The 12646-nt window shown below is 41.3% G+C and overlaps 8 non-coding genes across 8 annotated transcripts; 5 read left to right on the forward strand and 3 right to left on the reverse strand.

Annotated features, from left to right (window-relative positions):
- Positions 1 to 595: 595 nt before the first annotated feature.
- Positions 596 to 668, reverse strand: trnar-ccu (transfer RNA arginine (anticodon CCU)). The gene has a single exon. It is a non-coding gene; the product is annotated as a tRNA-Arg (tRNA).
- Positions 669 to 2054: 1386 nt separating this feature from the next.
- trnaw-cca (transfer RNA tryptophan (anticodon CCA)) lies at positions 2055 to 2126 on the forward strand. The gene has a single exon. It is a non-coding gene; the product is annotated as a tRNA-Trp (tRNA).
- Positions 2127 to 4239: 2113 nt separating this feature from the next.
- trnaw-cca (transfer RNA tryptophan (anticodon CCA)) lies at positions 4240 to 4311 on the forward strand. The gene has a single exon. It is a non-coding gene; the product is annotated as a tRNA-Trp (tRNA).
- A 2114-nt stretch (positions 4312 to 6425) lies between these two features.
- Positions 6426 to 6497, forward strand: trnaw-cca (transfer RNA tryptophan (anticodon CCA)). Its single transcript has one exon. It is a non-coding gene; the product is annotated as a tRNA-Trp (tRNA).
- Positions 6498 to 7151: 654 nt separating this feature from the next.
- On the reverse strand, positions 7152 to 7224 carry trnar-ccu (transfer RNA arginine (anticodon CCU)). Its single transcript has one exon. It is a non-coding gene; the product is annotated as a tRNA-Arg (tRNA).
- Positions 7225 to 8610: 1386 nt separating this feature from the next.
- Positions 8611 to 8682, forward strand: trnaw-cca (transfer RNA tryptophan (anticodon CCA)). Its single transcript has one exon. It is a non-coding gene; the product is annotated as a tRNA-Trp (tRNA).
- A 2112-nt stretch (positions 8683 to 10794) lies between these two features.
- trnaw-cca (transfer RNA tryptophan (anticodon CCA)) lies at positions 10795 to 10866 on the forward strand. Its single transcript has one exon. It is a non-coding gene; the product is annotated as a tRNA-Trp (tRNA).
- A 652-nt stretch (positions 10867 to 11518) lies between these two features.
- Positions 11519 to 11591, reverse strand: trnar-ccu (transfer RNA arginine (anticodon CCU)). Its single transcript has one exon. It is a non-coding gene; the product is annotated as a tRNA-Arg (tRNA).
- Between the last annotated feature and the right edge of the window lie 1055 nt (positions 11592 to 12646).

The following is a 12646-nucleotide window of genomic DNA, read 5'->3' on the forward strand; positions in this document are numbered from 1 at the left end:
AGTGTGCTGAGCCTTTTTCTTCAATGATTTGTGATCTTCACTGGTTTCCATGGATTACAGGAAATCCCTTTCACTTTTATCCACCTTTGTCATGGTAGGGAAAACACGTCAATTTAAGGCCAAGGTCATAGGATAGCACAAGGGTACATCTGTGCAGAGCGCAAGCTGCGACTCTTTGGATTGCTGACGTTGTAGCATGGCCTTAAGACAAAGTTAGGTGCTTGCCTAATATTGACTCGGTCTATTGTGCACTGTTACAAACTTTAACCACACAACTTGAAAAAATAAACAGTTGAGGAGATCCAAGTTTGTTCACTTGTAGATTGTATGTGGAACAGTTGGCTTCTGAGTAATGCACAGTTGTAAGTTGTGTTAGGCTGTTGACCAGGGATGTTTTCTGCTGAGTGTGGGAGAAAGCCAATAAATAGTTTGAGCAGCACTTTTGGATTAATTTGGAATCATTTTAATAAGGGAGAGGAGTTGGAGAATGCTGGAATTGACACACAAAAAGGGTTGGTGAAGGAAGAAGCTCATGTGCAGAATTTCACTTAGAATCAATGACTTTCTTTATAATGAAGAGATGCAACATTTGAAGCACCTCAGAGGGGACTTGAACCCCCAATACCTGGCTTAGGAGGCCAGTGCCTTATCCATTAGGCCACTGAGGCTTGACAACTATGTTCACACATGAAAGAGTTGGTGTCATTTAACTCCGACAAGCCACTGACAACAATGACTAAATTCTGCTTCATGGTCACTTTTAAAACCATTGGTACTTTGTGTTTTGAAAAAGCCGCGACCAATAAGTCACTATCAAATCCCAGTCCTTGACTGGTCAATGTTCCACTTTGTAAGATTTGACGCTCATTCAATGGCCGTGCGTCTTGTGCGTGGAGCCCTAAAACGATTATAAAAAAACATGCTTCGCGATGCGTGTTGAAACAGTTTTCAACGACTTAGCCCAAAATGTGCATACAAGTGCGTTGGTACAGGCGTTTCATTGGAAGTGGTCGTGTTCCACTTCTAGGTCTTACAGAACTTGAAAGAGGGATGTACAGCATGCAGTTTTATCCACAACTAGCCCATAGGAGGGCTAACTCTACTTTTTGAACAAACTTTTCACAACGGCACCAAGGCATCCTTACAAATAAAGAGAAAACAATCAAGATACAAACGACATCCAGCCGCACGCACTAAAGGGAAGGGTATGTTGTATCTGCTGGACGCTGTCGACAAATACAGCTGAGGTCAAAAACTCTCACCATGCTACTACATACACACCAGGCATGGGATGAATGTGTGTTCCAGAGTCCGTTTGAATGTAGTAGGAGTCTCTACATGCCTTTAGGCTAATGTTCAAATGCATAAAAGTGAATCTGGACAATGGCCATGCTGTTAGTGTGGTATTGTTCACACAATCGCACACATCAGGGGTATGTTTTGATCCAATATTAGCTCATAGTTGGTAACAACCAATAGTAGTCAATGGTTATCCAGCCAATGCCCTTGAACTGTCAAAAAGCTCCAGATGGTGTAAATTTTCTTGCTGTTCTGATATGGAGCAAACATGAACACCACTTCTCTATTTGAACCCACTTTCTTGGCTCTTTGTCATCTTTCATCTCGTAGTCTTACTTAAAGAAGGCTGACATTTCAACTATAGCTTTTCTGTTGTGACTTTTTCCTTTCTTGAAAAGGAGACTGTTTTCTTGATGCTGACTTGTACCTCTTGAAAAAAACGACACAGTTCCTAGTTGAAAAGTTACAGTTAGACAATAGTAGAGACGATGAAGAAAAGGCCAAGGAAAACCACTGACATGAACTACAGACGAAAAGACCTAGTCACATAACAGAGATCAAAGAAACTACAGTGAATGAGAAAAAGGCATTACAAGTTAGGACGTCAGTGGGATTCTGACCCTTAGAAAATAATTTGAAAAAAAACATAAACATGCCTGTTGTGTAGTGACCTTGAGAAATTTGGCCAGCACTGAAGAAAGAGCAAAAAAGGGTCAAAATCTTGCCAGTAGAATGTGTTTTCAGATATTGAAAAGGACTCTGTGGCGCAATGGTAGCGCGTCTGACTCCAGATCAGAAGGTTGTGTGTTCAAATCACATCAGGGTCATTGTTTAACACTTGTGCTATCTGATGCACTTTGATTTTGGGATTTGGGTCATCTAGACAGTGTGCTGAGTCTTTTTCTTCAATGATTTGTGATCTTCACTGGTTTCCATGGATTACAGGAAATCCCTTTCACCTTTATCCACCTTTGTCATGGTAGGGAAAACACGTCAATTTAAGGCCAAGGTCATAGGATAGCACAAGGGTACATCTGTGCAGAGCGCAAGCTGCGACTCTTTGGATTGCTGACGTTGTAGCATGGCCTTAAGACAAAGTTAGGTGCTTGCCTAATATTGACTCGGTCTATTGTGCACTGTTACAAACTTTAACCACACAACTTGAAAAAAAAACAGTTGAGGAGATCCAAGTTTGTTCACTTGTAGATTGTATGTGGAACAGTTGGCTTCTGAGTAATGCACAGTTGTAAGTTGGGTTAGGCTGTTGACCAGGGATGTTTGCAGCTGAGTGTGGGAGAAAGCCAATAAATAGTTTGAGCAGCACTTTTGTATTAATTTGGAATCATTTTAATAAGGGAGAAGAGTTGGAGAATGCTGGAATTGACACACAAACAGGGTTGGTGAAGGAAGAAGCTCATGTGCAGAATTTCACTTAGAATCAATGACTTTCTTTATAATGAAGAGCTGCAACATTTGAAGCACCTCAGAGGGGACTTGAACCCCCAATCCCTGGCTTAGGAGGCCAGTGCCTTATCCATTAGAACACTGAGGCTTGCCAACTATGTTCACACATGAAAGAATTGGTGTCATTTAACTCCGACAAGCCACTGACAACAATGACTAAATTCTGCTTCATGGTCACTTTTAAAACCATTGGTACTTTGTGTTTTGAAAAAGCCGCGACCAATAAGTCACTATCAAATCCCAGTCCTTGACTGGTCAATGTTCCACTTTGTAAGATTTGACGCTCATTCAATGGCCGTGCGTCTTGTGCGTGGAGCCCTAAAACGATTATAAAAAAACATGCTTCGCGATGCGTGTTGAAACAGTTTTCAACGACTTAGCCCAAAATGTGCATACAAGTGCGTTGGTACAGGCGTTTCATTGGAAGTGGTCGTGTTCCACTTCTAGGTCTTACAAACCTTGAAAGAGGGATGTACAGCATGCAGTTTTATCCACAACTAGCCCATAGGAGGGCTAACTCTACTTTTTGAACAAACTTTTCACAACGGCACCAAGGCATCCTTACAAATAAAGAGAAAACAATCAAGATACAAACGACATCCAGCCGCACGCACTAAAGGGAAGGGTATGTTGTATCTGCTGGACACTGTGGACAAATACAGCTGAGGTCAAAAACTCTCACCATGCTACTACATACACACCAGGCATGGGATGAATGTGTGTTCCAGAGTCCGTTTGAATGTAGTAGGAGTCTCTACATGCCTTTAGGCTAATGTTCAAATGCATAAAAGTGAATCTGGACAATGGCCATGCTGTTAGTGTGGTATTGTTCACACAATCGCACACATCAGGGGTATGTTTTGATCCAATATTATCTCATAGTTGGTAGCAACCAATAGTAGTCAATGGTTATCCAGCCAATGCCCTTGAACTGTCAAAAAGCTCCATATGGTGTAAATTTTCTTGCTGTTCTGATATGGAGCAAACATGAACACCACTTCTCTATTTGAACCCACTTTCTTGGCTCTTTGTCATCTTTCATCTCGTAGTCTTACTTAAAGAAGGCTGACATTTCAACTATAGCTTTTCTGTTGTGACTTTTTCCTTTCTTGAAAAGGAGACTGTTTTCTTGATGCTGACTTGTACCTCTTGAAAAAAACGACACAGTTCCTAGTTGAAAAGTTACAGTTAGACAATAGTAGAGACGATGAAGAAAAGGCCAAGGAAAACCACTGACATGAACTACAGACGAAAAGACCTAGTCACATAAAAGCGATCAAAGAAACTACAGTGAATAAGAAAAAGGCATTACAAGTTATGAAGTCAGTTGGATTCTGACCCTTAGAAAATAATTTTTGAAAAAAAACATAAACATGCCTGTTGTGTAGTGACCATGAGAAATTTGGCCAGCACTGAAGAAAGAGCCAAAAAGGGTCAAAATCTTGCCAGTAGAATGTGTTTACAGATATTGAAAAGGACTCTGTGGCGCAATGGTAGCGCATCTGACTCCAGATCAGAAGGTTGTGTGTTCAAATCACATCAGGGTCATTGTTTAACACTTGTGCTATCTGATGCACTTTGATGTTGGGATTTGGGTCATCTAGACAGTGTGCTGAGCCTTTTTCTTCAATGATTAGTGATCTTCACTGGTTTCCATGGATTACAGGAAATCCCTTTCACCTTTATCCACCTTTGTCATGGTAGGGAAAACACGTCAATTTAAGGCCAAGGTCATAGGATAGCACAAGGGTGCATCTGTGCAGAGCGCAAGCTGCGACTCTTTGGATTGCTGACGTTGTAGCATGGCCTTAAGACAAAGTTAGGTGCTTGCCTATTAGTGACTCGATCTATTGTGCACTGTTACAAACTTTAACCACACAACTTGAAAAAAAAAACAGTTGAGGAGATCCAAGTTTGTTCACTTGTAGATTGTATGTGGAACAGTTGGCTTCTGAGTAATGCACAGTGTTAAGTTGGGTTAGGCTGTTGACCAGGGATGTTTGCAGCTGAGTGTGGGAGAAAGCCAATAAATAGTTTGAGCAGCACTTTTGTATTAATTTGGAATCATTTTAATAAGGGAGAAGAGTTGGAGAATGCTGGAATTGACACACAAACAGGGTTGGTGAAGGAAGAAGCTCATGTGCAGAATTTCACTTAGAATCAATGACTTTCTTTATAATGAAGAGCTGCAACATTTGAAGCACCTCAGAGGGGACTTGAACCCCCAATCCCTGGCTTAGGAGGCCAGTGCCTTATCCATTAGAACACTGAGGCTTGCCAACTATGTTCACACATGAAAGAATTGGTGTCATTTAACTCCGACAAGCCACTGACAACAATGACTAAATTCTGCTTCATGGTCACTTTTAAAACCATTGGTACTTTGTGTTTTGAAAAAGCCGCGACCAATAAGTCACTATCAAATCCCAGTCCTTGACTGGTCAATGTTCCACTTTGTAAGATTTGACGCTCATTCAATGGCCGTGCGTCTTGTGCGTGGAGCCCTAAAACGATTATAAAAAAACATGCTTCGCGATGCGTGTTGAAACAGTTTTCAACGACTTAGCCCAAAATGTGCATACAAGTGCGTTGGTACAGGCGTTTCATTGGAAGTGGTCGTGTTCCACTTCTAGGTCTTACAAACCTTGAAAGAGGGATGTACAGCATGCAGTTTTATCCACAACTAGCCCATAGGAGGGCTAACTCTACTTTTTGAACAAACTTTTCACAACGGCACCAAGGCATCCTTACAAATAAAGAGAAAACAATCAAGATACAAACGACATCCAGCCGCACGCACTAAAGGGAAGGGTATGTTGTATCTGCTGGACACTGTGGACAAATACAGCTGAGGTCAAAAACTCTCACCATGCTACTACATACACACCAGGCATGGGATGAATGTGTGTTCCAGAGTCCGTTTGAATGTAGTAGGAGTCTCTACATGCCTTTAGGCTAATGTTCAAATGCATAAAAGTGAATCTGGACAATGGCCATGCTGTTAGTGTGGTATTGTTCACACAATCGCACACATCAGGGGTATGTTTTGATCCAATATTATCTCATAGTTGGTAGCAACCAATAGTAGTCAATGGTTATCCAGCCAATGCCCTTGAACTGTCAAAAAGCTCCATATGGTGTAAATTTTCTTGCTGTTCTGATATGGAGCAAACATGAACACCACTTCTCTATTTGAACCCACTTTCTTGGCTCTTTGTCATCTTTCATCTCGTAGTCTTACTTAAAGAAGGCTGACATTTCAACTATAGCTTTTCTGTTGTGACTTTTTCCTTTCTTGAAAAGGAGACTGTTTTCTTGATGCTGACTTGTACCTCTTGAAAAAAACGACACAGTTCCTAGTTGAAAAGTTACAGTTAGACAATAGTAGAGACGATGAAGAAAAGGCCAAGGAAAACCACTGACATGAACTACAGACGAAAAGACCTAGTCACATAAAAGCGATCAAAGAAACTACAGTGAATGAGAAAAAGGCATTACAAGTTATGAAGTCAGTGGGATTCTGACCCTTAGAAAATAATTTTTGAAAAAAAACATAAACATGCCTGTTGTGTAGTGACCATGAGAAATTTGGCCAGCACTGAAGAAAGAGCCAAAAAGGGTCAAAATCTTGCCAGTAGAATGTGTTTACAGATATTGAAAAGGACTCTGTGGCGCAATGGTAGCGCGTCTGACTCCAGATCAGAAGGTTGTGTGTTCAAATCACATCAGGGTCATTGTTTAACACTTGTGCTATCTGATGCACTTTGATGTTGGGATTTGGGTCATCTAGACAGTGTGCTGAGCCTTTTTCTTCAATGATTTGTGATCTTCACTGGTTTCCATGGATTACAGGAAATCCCTTTCACCTTTATCCACCTTTGTCATGGTAGGGAAAACACGTCAATTTAAGGCCAAGGTCATAGGATAGCACAAGGGTGCATCTGTGCAGAGCGCAAACTGCGACTCTTTGGATTGCTGACGTTGTAGCATGGCCTTAAGACAAAGTTAGGTGCTTGCCTATTAGTGACTTGGTCTATTGTGCACTGTTACAAACTTTAACCACACAACTTGAAAAAAAAAAACAGTTGAGGAGATCCAAGTTTGTTCACTTGTAGATTGTATGTGGAACAGTTGGCTTCTGAGTAATGCACAGTTGTAAGTTGGGTTAGGCTGTTGACCAGGGATGTTTTCTGCTGAGTGTGGGAGAAAGCCAATAAATAGTTTGAGCAGCACTTTTGGATTAATTTGGAATCATTTTAATAAGGGAGAGGAGTTGGAGAATGCTGGAATTGACACACAAACAGGGTTGGTGAAGGAAGAAGCTCATGTGCAGAATTTCACTTAGAATCAATGACTTTCTTTATAATGAAGAGCTGCAACATTTGAAGCACCTCAGAGGGGACTTGAACCCCCAATCCCTGGCTTAGGAGGCCAGTGCCTTATCCATTAGGCCACTGAGGCTTGACAACTATGTTCACACATAAAAGAGTTGGTGTCATTTAACTCCGACAGGCCACTGACAACAATGACTAAATTCTGCTTCATGGTCACTTTTAAAACCATTGGTACTTTGTGTTTTGAAAAAGCCGCGACCAATAAGTCACTATCAAATCCCAGTCCTTGACTGGTCAATGTTCCACTTTGTAAGATTTGACGCTCATTCAATGGCCGTGCGTCTTGTGCGTGGAGCCCTAAAACGATTATAAAAAAACATGCTTCGCGATGCGTGTTGAAACAGTTTTCAACGACTTAGCCCAAAATGTGCATACAAGTGCGTTGGTACAGGCGTTTCATTGGAAGTGGTCGTGTTCCACTTCTAGGTCTTACAGAACTTGAAAGAGGGATGTACAGCATGCAGTTTTATCCACAACTAGCCCATAGGAGGGCTAACTCTACTTTTTGAACAAACTTTTCACAACGGCACCAAGGCATCCTTACAAATAAAGAGAAAACAATCAAGATACAAACGACATCCAGCCGCACGCACTAAAGGGAAGGGTATGTTGTATCTGCTGGACACTGTGGACAAATACAGCTGAGGTCAAAAACTCTCACCATGCTACTACATACACACCAGGCATGGGATGAATGTGTGTTCCAGAGTCCGTTTGAATGTAGTAGGAGTCTCTACATGCCTTTAGGCTATTGTTCAAATGCATAAAAGTGAATCTGGACAATGGCCATGCTGTTAGTGTGGTATTGTTCACACAATCGCACACATCAGGGGTATGTTTTGATCCAATATTAGCTCATAGTTGGTAGCAACCAATAGTAGTCAATGGTTATCCAGCCAATGCCCTTGAACTGTCAAAAAGCTCCATATGGTGTAAATTTTCTTGCTGTTCTGATATGGAGCAAAAATGAACACCACTTCTCTATTTGAACCCACTTTCTTGGCTCTTTGTCATCTTTCATCTCGTAGTCTTACTTAAAGAAGGCTGACATTTCAACTATAGCTTTTCTGTTGTGACTTTTTCCTTTCTTGAAAAGGAGACTGTTTTCTTGATGCTGACTTGTACCTCTTGAGAAAAACGACACAGTTCCTAGTTGAAAAGTTACAGTTAGACAATAGTAGAGACGATGAAGAAAAGGCCAAGAAAAACCACTGACATGAACTACAGACGAAAAGACCTAGTCACATAACAGCGATCAAAGAAACTACAGTGAATGAGAAAAAGGCATTACAAGTTATGAAGTCAGTGGGATTCTGACCCTTAGAAAATATTTTGAAAAAAAACATAAACATGCCTGTTGTGTAGTGACTTTGAGAAATTTGGCCAGCACTGAAAGAGACGAAAAAAAGGGTCAAAATCTTGCCAGTAGAATGTGTTTACAGATATTGAAAAGGACTCTGTGGCGCAATGGTAGCTCGTCTGACTCCAGATCAGAAGGTTGTGTGTTCAAATCACATCAGGGTCATTGTTTAACACTTGTGCTATCTGATGCACTTTGATGTTGGGATTTGGGTCATCTAGACAGTGTGCTGAGCCTTTTTCTTCAATGATTTGTGATCTTCACTGGTTTCCATGGATTACAGGAAATCCCTTTCACTTTTATCCACCTTTGTCATGGTAGGGAAAACACGTCAATTTAAGGCCAAGGTCATAGGATAGCACAAGGGTACATCTGTGCAGAGCGCAAGCTGCGACTCTTTGGATTGCTGACGTTGTAGCATGGCCTTAAGACAAAGTTAGGTGCTTGCCTAATATTGACTCGGTCTATTGTGCACTGTTACAAACTTTAACCACACAACTTGAAAAAATAAACAGTTGAGGAGATCCAAGTTTGTTCACTTGTAGATTGTATGTGGAACAGTTGGCTTCTGAGTAATGCACAGTTGTAAGTTGTGTTAGGCTGTTGACCAGGGATGTTTTCTGCTGAGTGTGGGAGAAAGCCAATAAATAGTTTGAGCAGCACTTTTGGATTAATTTGGAATCATTTTAATAAGGGAGAGGAGTTGGAGAATGCTGGAATTGACACACAAAAAGGGTTGGTGAAGGAAGAAGCTCATGTGCAGAATTTCACTTAGAATCAATGACTTTCTTTATAATGAAGAGATGCAACATTTGAAGCACCTCAGAGGGGACTTGAACCCCCAATACCTGGCTTAGGAGGCCAGTGCCTTATCCTTTAGGCCACTGAGGCTTGACAACTATGTTCACACATGAGAGAGTTGGTGTCATTTAACTCCGACAAGCCACTGACAACAATGACTAAATTCTGCTTCATGGTCACTTTTAAAACCATTGGTACTTTGTGTTTTGAAAAAGCCGCGACCAATAAGTCACTATCAAATCCCAGTCCTTGACTGGTCAATGTTCCACTTTGTAAGATTTGACGCTCATTCAATGGCCGTGCGTCTTGTGCGTGGAGCCCTAAAACGATTATAAAAAAACATGCTTCGCGATGCGTGTTGAAACAGTTTTCAACGACTTAGCCCAAAATGTGCATACAAGTGCGTTGGTACAGGCGTTTCATTGGAAGTGGTCGTGTTCCACTTCTAGGTCTTACAGAACTTGAAAGAGGGATGTACAGCATGCAGTTTTATCCACAACTAGCCCATAGGAGGGCTAACTCTACTTTTTGAACAAACTTTTCACAACGGCACCAAGGCATCCTTACAAATAAAGAGAAAACAATCAAGATACAAACGACATCCAGCCGCACGCACTAAAGGGAAGGGTATGTTGTATCTGCTGGACGCTGTCGACAAATACAGCTGAGGTCAAAAACTCTCACCATGCTACTACATACACACCAGGCATGGGATGAATGTGTGTTCCAGAGTCCGTTTGAATGTAGTAGGAGTCTCTACATGCCTTTAGGCTAATGTTCAAATGCATAAAAGTGAATCTGGACAATGGCCATGCTGTTAGTGTGGTATTGTTCACACAATCGCACACATCAGGGGTATGTTTTGATCCAATATTAGCTCATAGTTGGTAACAACCAATAGTAGTCAATGGTTATCCAGCCAATGCCCTTGAACTGTCAAAAAGCTCCAGATGGTGTAAATTTTCTTGCTGTTCTGATATGGAGCAAACATGAACACCACTTCTCTATTTGAACCCACTTTCTTGGCTCTTTGTCATCTTTCATCTCGTAGTCTTACTTAAAGAAGGCTGACATTTCAACTATAGCTTTTCTGTTGTGACTTTTTCCTTTCTTGAAAAGGAGACTGTTTTCTTGATGCTGACTTGTACCTCTTGAAAAAAACGACACAGTTCCTAGTTGAAAAGTTACAGTTAGACAATAGTAGAGACGATGAAGAAAAGGCCAAGGAAAACCACTGACATGAACTACAGACGAAAAGACCTAGTCACATAACAGAGATCAAAGAAACTACAGTGAATGAGAAAAAGGCATTACAAGTTAGGACGTCAGTGGGATTCTGACCCTTAGAAAATAATTTGAAAAAAAACATAAACATGCCTGTTGTGTAGTGACCTTGAGAAATTTGGCCAGCACTGAAGAAAGAGCAAAAAAGGGTCAAAATCTTGCCAGTAGAATGTGTTTTCAGATATTGAAAAGGACTCTGTGGCGCAATGGTAGCGCGTCTGACTCCAGATCAGAAGGTTGTGTGTTCAAATCACATCAGGGTCATTGTTTAACACTTGTGCTATCTGATGCACTTTGATTTTGGGATTTGGGTCATCTAGACAGTGTGCTGAGTCTTTTTCTTCAATGATTTGTGATCTTCACTGGTTTCCATGGATTACAGGAAATCCCTTTCACCTTTATCCACCTTTGTCATGGTAGGGAAAACACGTCAATTTAAGGCCAAGGTCATAGGATAGCACAAGGGTACATCTGTGCAGAGCGCAAGCTGCGACTCTTTGGATTGCTGACGTTGTAGCATGGCCTTAAGACAAAGTTAGGTGCTTGCCTAATATTGACTCGGTCTATTGTGCACTGTTACAAACTTTAACCACACAACTTGAAAAAAAAACAGTTGAGGAGATCCAAGTTTGTTCACTTGTAGATTGTATGTGGAACAGTTGGCTTCTGAGTAATGCACAGTTGTAAGTTGGGTTAGGCTGTTGACCAGGGATGTTTTCTGCTGAGTGTGGGAGAAAGCCAATAAATAGTTTGAGCAGCACTTTTGGATTAATTTGGAATCATTTTAATAAGGGAGAGGAGTTGGAGAATGCTGGAATTGACACACAAACAGGGTTGGTGAAGGAAGAAGCTCATGTGCAGAATTTCACTTAGAATCAATGACTTTCTTTATAATGAAGAGCTGCAACATTTGAAGCACCTCAGAGGGGACTTGAACCCCCAATCCCTGGCTTAGGAGGCCAGTGCCTTATCCATTAGGCCACTGAGGCTTGACAACTATGTTCACACATGAAAGAGTTGGTGTCATTTAACTCCGACAGGCCACTGACAACAATGACTAAATTCTGCTTCATGGTCACTTTTAAAACCATTGGTACTTTGTGTTTTGAAAAAGCCGCGACCAATAAGTCACTATCAAATCCCAGTCCTTGCCTGGTCAATGTTCCACTTTGTAAGATTTGATGCTCATTCAATGGCCGTGCGTCTTGTGCGTGGAGCCCTATAACGATTAAAAAAAAACATGCTTCGCGATGCGTGTTGAAACAGTTTTCAACGACTTAGCCCAAAATGTGCATACAAGTGCGTTGGTACAGGCGTTTCATTGGAAGTGGTCGTGTTCCACTTCTAGGTCTTACAGAACTTGAAAGAGGGATGTACAGCATGCAGTTTTATCCACAACTAGCCCATAGGAGGGCTAACTCTACTTTTTGAACAAACTTTTCACAACGGCACCAAGGCATCCTTACAAATAAAGAGAAAACAATCAAGATACAAACGACATCCAGCCGCACGCACTAAAGGGAAGGGTATGTTGTATCTGCTGGACGCTGTCGACAAATACAGCTGAGGTCAAAAACTCTCACCATGCTACTACATACACACCAGGCATGGGATGAAGGTGTGTTCCAGAGTCCGTTTGAATGTAGTAGGAGTCTCTACATGCCTTTAGGCTAATGTTCAAATGCATAAAAGTGAATCTGGACAATGGCCATGCTGTTAGTGTGGTATTGTTCACACAATCGCACACATCAGGGGTATGTTTTGATCCAATATTATCTCATAGTTGGTAGCAACCAATAGTAGTCAATGGTTATCCAGCCAATGCCCTTGAACTGTCAAAAAGCTCCAGATGGTGTAAATTTTCTTGCTGTTCTGATATGGAGCAAACATGAACACCATTTCTCTATTTGAACCCACTTTCTTGACTCTTTGTCATCTTTCATCTCGTAGTCTTCCTTACAGAAGGCTGACATTTCAACTATAGCTTTTCTGTTGTGACTTTTTCCTTTCTTGAAAAGGAGACTGTTTTCTTGATGCTGACTTG

Source organism: Oryzias latipes, chromosome 23 (assembly GCF_053564925.1).
Source record: "Oryzias latipes strain Hd-rR chromosome 23, Olatipes_Hd-rR_3.1".
NCBI classification, from domain to species: Eukaryota; Metazoa; Chordata; class Actinopteri; order Beloniformes; family Adrianichthyidae; genus Oryzias; species Oryzias latipes.